The sequence below is a fragment of the Rhipicephalus microplus genome, chromosome 8 (genome assembly GCF_043290135.1).
Source record: "Rhipicephalus microplus isolate Deutch F79 chromosome 8, USDA_Rmic, whole genome shotgun sequence".
Classification (NCBI taxonomy): domain Eukaryota; kingdom Metazoa; phylum Arthropoda; class Arachnida; order Ixodida; family Ixodidae; genus Rhipicephalus; species Rhipicephalus microplus.
The window spans coordinates 22864727-22874002 of NC_134707.1; positions in this window are offsets into that span (position 1 = coordinate 22864727).

Genomic DNA, 9276 nt, shown 5'->3' on the forward strand with positions numbered 1-9276 from the left:
CCCCCCCCCCCCCCAACTAAACAATATCACCCAAGGGCGAGATCTGATGTATGCATTTGCTCAGTCAGGCGTGCTCTGTCATTGACGACAACAGTGACCAAACGCCTTTGATGTTTTTCAAGACCTGTTTCCATCTCATCATTACTCAAGGAAAACCAAAGACAGGTCATCGTGAGAAGCACGTTGTCGCTTCATATTCCGTTTTTCGTCCATTGGCTTAGTGGCTTTCAGATTTGACCAACGGGATGGAAATGGTACTGAGATGGAACTTTGCCCCGTTTCCCCCTCATGATGGGGAATTTTCTCGGGATTCCTATTATATTTATTGTGGTTTAACGTCCCAAATACATCATATGAATATGAGAAACGCCGTAGTGGAGGACTCCGGAACTTTAGGTACACGAGCCTCGAGCATTTTCGCCTCTACCGACAATGCGACCACCGGTATTGGATGCAGCGACCGGGAGGTCAGCTGTCGAGCACTGCAACCACCACAATATATATATATATATATATATATATATAAATATATATATATATATAAATATATATATATATATATATATATATATATATATATATATATATATATATATATATATATATATATATATATATATATATATATATATATATATATATATATATATATATATATATATATATATATATATATATATATATATATACAGCGCATACGCGCATCTGCACGCTTTCATGCAGAACGCAACAACGAGAAAGATGAGGAACTCTCTCTCGTGCGGTTAACAAAAAGACCGACCCGCTGCTGTTTTCTCAGTGTCTCCGAGTACGATCTCTCTCTTGACGTCGCGACACTGGTGGAGGTGCTGGGGCCTGCAACCTGATGCAAGAAAGCGTTGTTCGGGACCGTACACCCAGTCCGGAGCCTCAACATCTTGTTGCGACTCCAGTACACCGATTCAGCCGGCGCCTATTAGGCCTAAGTCCAGAACTCTTGACGGCATCTCCTGTTACGAAGGAAGAACAAGAGGTGCCGACCAGTGCGGACGCGCGAAGATCGGCTACTGCTTTCAAGAATGCTTTCCTATGGTATTCACGAATTTGTTGCCGAGTTTTTACTCTCATCGTGTGCCTAAGTTCTTAAGAAATCAGCAGATACCACCTTTGTGCCGGTGAGCGGACTTTTAAACCGTTTTTCGGGACATTTTTACACGGCAACGCCACCGGGGGATTTAGGCCTAACCAAGGAGGCGATTGTCGCCGATGCGCCGGCCCGGCGCCAACGCGACTCAACGCTCTGCGCGTTCCAGTATCTGCAACTGAGAATGGAATACCAAGTAGATGGAGAGGACATCTCTCCAGAGGATTGCACGGAAGAAATGGGTTGGAAGGAAGCCGAAACGAGACGCTCAAGGAATAAGCAAGCCGCGGTTAGCGTTCCTGCTGCCAAGGGTTCGACCGAGGCCGGCGTTGCGGGAGACGCTCGAGCCAGTCGTAGTAGGTATGACACCAAGCATACAATCGTGCGAGCTGGACGCATGCCGCCACTACCTAAGGACTTCAGCAAAATTGTGCTACGACCACGTGGAGGATTAAATATCTCGAGAATTGGCACTGGAGTGGTGGCAGACGCGATAGTACTGGCGGCCGGCGTCAAAGAGGAAGAGGCCATGCAGGACATCATCTGTTCCAACTTGCAGCAGAACATTATGGTGGCAAGCACTCCGGACCAAGACAGAGCTTCAAGATACCTCAAGGTCAAGCAAATTGACATTGGAGGCAAAGTTTTCGAGGTTAGCGCGTACGCCGCGGCACCCCACGACACTTGTAAAGGAGTGATTCGCGGGATCCCCGTAAGCGATACTCAGGACATTTTGACCCGAAAAATTGTGAACGCGAACAACCCGCTCGCTCTGCAGGCCAAGAGAATCAAGGACACCGGGACAATCATCATAGCGTTCGAAGGACACAAGGTGCCCAGATTCGTGAGATATGGACCTTCACTTTTGCAGTGCTCCCTTTACCGCAAGAACATCGATATTTGTTACGTCTGCGGAAAGCTGGGACATCGGTCTGACGTCTGTCCGAACCCAGCTGAAACAATCTGCAGAGGCTGCGAAATCAAGAACCCAGATAGCCTGCACCAGTGCAATCCAAGAGGCAGGCTGTGCGACGGTCACCATCCCACAGCAGACAAGGAGTGCAAGAACAGGTTCTTAGTGCCATACGTCGTCAGACGCAGACGTTGGGAAAGATCGCGAGCAGCCGCAGAAGCCCGGGACGCATCAATCACATCGAGTCCAGACATCAATGACAAGCAGCTTATTCCAGCCTACGGGACCCAGAGCATCCAGACTACACAAGAACAGGAAAGGCGGCCCCACTCCAGGGGGAGGTCGCGTTCCAGAAGAGGTTCTAGACCCAAGGCCCGCTCCCAATCACGGGGGCGCTCGAGTTCTCAAGGTCACCATCAGGATCGGGATCAGCCTGGGCGGCACCCGAATGGCCAGCTACCTGGCGTTCAGTTCGAGATCACGGCTTCACACCCGGGGAGGACGCCTGCAGTTACTTCGAAAGGCAGCTGGGCTGAGCGAGTGCGCAACGGCGGGGCAGAGGTGATGACAGGTAAGCTGCCAGAGCATGATAGAATTGCACAGCTAGAGCAAGAAAACGCGAGACTTACAAAATCGAATGAGAGGCTATCAGCTGAGTTAAAGGAAATAAAAATTCTTCTCACTAAGCTAACCAGCGCGCAATCTTCACAGCCAATGCCTCAGCCAGTTGATGTCCCTGTGGCTGAAAACGTGGGGGACTCGAGAACCGCGCAAAAGAGGGCAGTCATGGCAGAACACGTGGAAGCCAACCAAACGACCATGTCAGATATGAAAGAGGTGTTTGACACGCTCAGCAAAGTAGTAGCCAATCTTAGCGAGCAGATGGGTAGGCTACAATCAAGCGTGGCGGCACTGGAAGAGCATATGACTTTGCGCATTACAAAGGTCGAAGCATATCTGCACAACACAGCAAGGCCTCCTCATGCACCAAGCTCACCCCTTCGGCCACCAATACTAGTGGTACCAAACCTGTCGACAGGTGCAGCATCAGGCTCTGGCCGCCCATGTAATAACCATGATGGCAGCGCTACGTGAAGCATTTCGTATATGGCAATGGAACTGTAGAGGTTACCTTAAAAAGAAGGCAACCCTGCAGCAGTATATCAGGAGCAGCCAAGAAAAGCCTCATATTATATTATTACAAGAGACCCTTTCACCGCAAGCAACGTTGCCTGGATTCCGGCCTGTAATAGGGGATACTTAAGGGAGGGGAGTCTGCACCTTCGTATGCAACAAACTAACGCACGTAACCCATGACCTCAAGATAGAAGCAGGCCGATTGGAACACGTCTTGGTAGAGATCGTGCCGGGTACCAGCAACCATCAGAGCATTTTCATTCTTAATATATACAGCAGTCCAAAGGAACAAAAGCAAGGGTTCAAGACGGTTCTAAAGAAAGCTGTTAATATCGCCGGGGAATGTCCACTCGTCATAGCAGGTGATTTCAACGCCCCTCATCATACATGGGGTTACAAGTACAACACTGGGAAAGGAAATCGACTTTGGCAAAGTGCTAGTGAACTTGATCTCACCCTAATCACAGACCCCAGCCTACCAACAAGGCTTGGTACATCTTGCTGCAGGGATTCCACCCCAGACCTTACATTGTAAGGAACATCAAAAAGGCCCAGTGGATGAACCTTGCTGTAGACCTAGGGAGTGACCACTGCATTCTTGCCACTACCTTCTCCGTGGAGCGTAAAAAGCAGAGAGAATTCCACTTCACAGACTGGGATAAGTTCAGGAAGATAAGGATGGAAAGGGAACAAGATGACCACAGACAAGGCTTGGAGCAGTGGGTCAAACAGATTAAAGATGACATCAAATCCGTCTCCTCTACCATTACCACAGATCTTCCGGTTGAAAGAATGGATAGCCGGCTTGCTCATCGTCTTGAGGCAAAGCAAGCACTACTGAACCGTTGGAAGGGTCAGCGCCTGAACCGAAGACTGAGGAAGAAGATAGCTGAGGTAAACAGATCAGTCGAGGAACATTGTCGCGCACTATCGAGGCAGCAATGGGACGAAATCTGCAACTCCGTCGATGGTCAGATGCGCAATGGCAAGACATGGAATATGTTAAAGCATCTCCTCAACGAAAACACCACCAAAACAAATCAAAAGCATGTTATCGCTCGAATTTTGCATAAAGAGATAGGGCGCACTACAGAACAGCAAGTTGTCCAGCAGCTCGTGCATAAGTACCTCCCAATCAAAAAAGGATTGGCACCACCAAGTAGACAGTACCAGGGCACGCCAAATCCAGGTCTTGAGGGCGACTTTAACATCGAGGAGATCAGAAGAGCCTTGCATGATCTCAACGGCAGGTCGGCCCCTGGCCCGGATGGTATATCAAACAAGGCCCTGCGTAACCTTGATGACGATTCAATTGAAACCCTGAGGGATATGATCAATTCAGCATGGAAAGAAGGCAGGGTGCCAGAGCAGTGGAAGCTGGCCAGCACGATCCTTATTCCTAAGCCAGGAAAGCCCCCTAACTTGGACAACATGAGGCCAATATCCTTGACATCATGTATCGGCAAGGTCGCAGAACATGCCATACTGCACAGGATAAACAAGTACTTGGAAGATAACAACATATATACACACAATAAGGTTGGATTCAGGGCAGGGCTATCCACACAAGATGCATTGAAGCTTATCAAACACCAGGTCATTGACAATGAAACCAGAGACGTGAGAGCCATTCTGTGCCTAGATCAAGAAAAAGCGTTTGACAACATCCACCACTCATTCATACTCGAAGCAATTTCCAAGCTTGGTCTAGGAAAACCTTCTATGACTACGTATGGTCCTTTCTTACAGATCGGAAAGCCGTGATGAAGATTGCAGATATCGAGACCGCAGCAATCGAACTAGAAGCAAGGGGCACGCCACAAGGGGCAGTGCTTTCGCCAATGCTGTTCAACATTGCCATGATTGGACTGTCAAAGAAATTATCGAGCATTGAAGGGTTGAAGCACAGCATCTACGCAGATGACATTACCATCTGGTGCACAGGTGGAAGCGAGGGGCAGATTGAGAGCGCTCTGCAAGAGGCGATTGACACCGTAGAAGACTACCTTCGCCCTTCCGGGCTCAAGTGCTCCTCGAGTAAGTCAGAATTTTTGCTTTATCGGACTGCACGCCGGGGACCGAAGCCCAGGGGATGGAAGCCGTTAAGCCAGATAGACATCCATCTCCGTACAAATCAAGGGGATGCCATCCAGAGGGTCGACTCCATCAAAGTCCTGGGGATGCTGATAGAGTCTACCGGCGCCAACAGCAAATCTATAGCCAAGTTAACTCGTAAAACAGACAGTGTGGTGCACCTCATACGCAGAGTGGCCAACAAAAGAAATGGGATCAAGGAAGACAACCTCATCAGGTTGATGCATGCGTTTGTTCTAAGTCACTTCACATACGAGGCAGCAATGCACAACTGGTCAAGAGCAGAGTCCGAGACACTGAATTTGCTCCTCAGGAAAGTTATCAAGAAGGTCCTGGGCCTACCCATACATACCAGCACCGAGCGTCTGCTTGAGCTTGGCATACACAACACGCTCGAAGAAATAGCAGAAGCCCAAGAGAGAGCACAGTTTGCAAGGTTATCTACTACAAGGTCGGGGAGAATGATCCTGCAGGAGCTGGGCCAACACCCAATAGCAATCAGACGCAATTACAATGATATCCCTGACAACATCAGGGAGACTATTACGGTATCTCCTATACCGAGAAACATGCATCCAGAACACAACGTTGGAAGAAGAGTAGCGAGGGCCAGGACTATACTTCGTCAAGTCTCATACGAGGAACGAGGGGTCGTATTTGTTGACGCTGCTTCCTACGCCAATGGGAAAGCGTTTGTGGCAGTGGTAGTCGATGGGGCTGGCCATGTCGTCAACTCAGCGACGGTCAGGACGAAAGACCCAATCATTGCGGAACAAGTGGCCATCGCCTTAGCACTCAAGATGGATAACATTGAAGTGGTCTACAGTGATTCCATGGCAGCACTACGGGCGTTCGCCAAGGGGACGGTCTGTGAACAAACGCTGAAAATACTGCAAGGCAAGAACATAACACATCATCTTCTGAGTTGGTTCCCAGCTCACCTTGGACAAATCAACGATTACCCTCCCAATCTCAACGAAGCAGCACACGAGGCGGCGCGAGAACTCTCCAACCGCGCCTCCCCGGGGATGCGTTCTACCGGTGAAGGGGATAACCGGGAAATTCTTACAACATATAACGAGCTCACTAAACATTTCTACCTGTCTAGAAGGATGTTCCCTCCACCTCACAAAAATCTAACCCGGCCCCAAGCACTTACATTAAGGCTTTTGCAAACGCGGATGTACCCTACTTTGAAAATGTTACACATCATGTACCCTGACCTATACCCAAGTAATCTTTGTCCACATTGTGGGGAAATAGCTTCATTAGAACACATGCTCTGGCAGTGCACCAAATTCGCTCATTTATCGCACATCACCTCTGCCAGATGGGAGGCGGCAATCCGCAGCTCGTCCTTGGCAGATCAGCTCTGGGCTGTCCACCAAGCCCGCGAGGCGGCTGAGGAGCTTGGCATCTCAGTCCCCACGTGGGAGCTGCCCGCAACACAGTGATCTGTGTTTTGGAGGACCAAATAAAAGTTTATCCAATCCAATCCAATCTCCTGTTACCAACATGGCGGCCCCTTCAACGTCTGCGAATCTTCCTCCGGCCCAGACGACTCACCCTTACCAGGTAACTTTTGAGACTCCTCGTGTTCCCGAAGTCTTCCGTGGAGAACCGTATGAAGATGTCGAGGACTGGCTCGACCAGTTCGAGCGGGCCGCTGTGGTGAATCGTTGGAGCGTGCAAGAAAAACTTGGCCGTGCCTACTTCGCAATGGAAAATAGCGCTCGCACATGGTACGAGAACAGGGAGTCTACTTTCCAAACCTGGGATAATTTCCGCCAAAAGCTTCTCGACACGTTCCTGAGTGCGGACCGACGGGATCTCGCACAACAGATGATTGAAGCCCGCATGCAAAAGCCGAACGAAAGCGTGGCCATGTTCGCTGAGGATATGGCCCGTCTATTTCGCCGCGCTGACCCTGACATGCCCGAGGCAAGGAAAGTTCGTCATCTGATGCGGGGAGTTAAGGAACCGCTTTTCGCCGGCCTTGTGCGAAATCCGCCAACAACAGTGGATGAATTTATCAAAGAGGCGACTGTCATTGAGCGGGCGCTCCGGCAACGATGCCGCCACTTTGACCGCCTGCCCGACCAAACGCCTGTTGGTGCCGCCGCTCAAAACGCTGCCGTTTCTGAAAACTCTTTACGGCAAATGATTCGACAAATCCTGCGGGAAGAGCTGCGGGCCCTCGGCCTTCCGTCTACCGATCCCCCAGTTGCTTCTGTTGCAGAAATCGTGCGCCAGGAACTACGGCAAGCCTTTCCATCACCGGCGCCACCACCCGAACCACGTCCACTGACCTATGGCGATGCCGTCCGCCGTCATCCGCCTGCCCCAGAAGAAGCACCCTTTCAGCCACGGCCCGTTACCTTGCCGTGGTGGCAGCGTGAACCTGTGCGGCGACCACCAGTACGTCGGACCGACTTGTGGCGCACTGCCGACCGTCGACCCCTTTGTTTCCACTGCGGCGAACCAGGCCACATCTCGCGCTACTGCCGTCATCGAGAAACCCGGTTTGAAAACTTTTCTCGACCCGCTTCCTTTTATTCTGAAGACCCTCGTGACCATGGTGCTGATCACCTACCGACCAACCAAGCGTCTTCACCAAGTCGTCGCTGGCGGTCTCCCTCACCTGCACGAGGTCAGCATTCCCCGAATCGCCAAAGATACGCGGACGCCATCAGAAACCGCTCCCCAAGCCCGTTCCAGGGAAACTAACTGCCGCGACCTCCGGGGGCAAGGTTGCCAATTGCCGAGACGCCAAAAAGACCCCTTTGCCTCTACACATAGATGACGTGACGACGGTGATGACGAAGACGACGACAACCACGAGTACTAAGGCCAATGAATTTGTACGTGCCGACCTCAGCGTTATTATAGACGGACACCACGTAACAGCACTGGTTGACACTGGTGCTGACTTCTCTATTATGCGACAAGAGCTCGCCGACCGCCTTAAGAAGGTTAAGACGCCGTGGAGTGGGCCGAGCTTAAGGAGTGCTGGTGGGCAGCTAATGACGCCAACCGGTAAATGCACCACTCGGCTCGTAATCGATGATTCGAACTTCGTCGCCACTTTTGTCATTTTACCGGACTGTTGTAAAGAGTTGATTTTGGGTATGGATTTTCTGCGAGAGTACGGTGCTGTAATCAACATCCCAGAACGTATCGTCACCTTTTCCGCCCATCCTTACGTCGACGCCACCACTGAAGAACAACTGCAACGTTTACGTGTAGCCGATGATGTGATGCTCCTGCCGAGAACTTGCTGCCTTGTGTCGGTGTTGTGTGAACGGCCGTGCCGTAATGAGGTGATAGTGGAGCGAATAGACACGCTATTGCTTACGCAAGGTGTTTCAATAGCGAGAGGCATTCTGGCACTAATTGATGGGCGGGCAGAAGTCCTCATCACCAACTTCAGCAACAAGCGTCGTCACATCCAGAAGGGCACCGCGATTGCCTACTACGACGACGTGGACCAAGCCAGAGATTGCTTCGCTTTGCAACCGGACGAGGCGACCATCCCAGCCTCGACACCTTTGTCTGTCAACATTTGCTCAACCCTGTCAGCCTCGGAAAAACAGCGCCTACTAGAGCTGATACACCAGTTCAAAAATTGTTTTTCGTGCACGTCGAAAGTCAAGCAAACACCACTGACCCGGCACCGAATCACATTGAAGAAAATACGAGACCGATCCGTCAAAACCCATACCGTGTGGCTCCGAAAGAACGTGAGGAGATTCAAAAGCAAGTTCAGAAGATGCTCCAAGATGACGTAATACAGCCTTCCAGGAGTCCCTGGGCATCCCCCGTGGTATTGGTTAAAAAGAGAGATGGCAGCTTGCGTTTCTGTATAGATTACCGCAAGTTAAACCAAGTAACGAAGAAAGACGTCTACCCACTGCCACGTATAGATGACTCTCTTGATCGGCTGCGGCATGCACGCTATTTCTCATCGATGGACCTGCGAAGTGGCTATTGGCAAATAGAGGTCGACGAG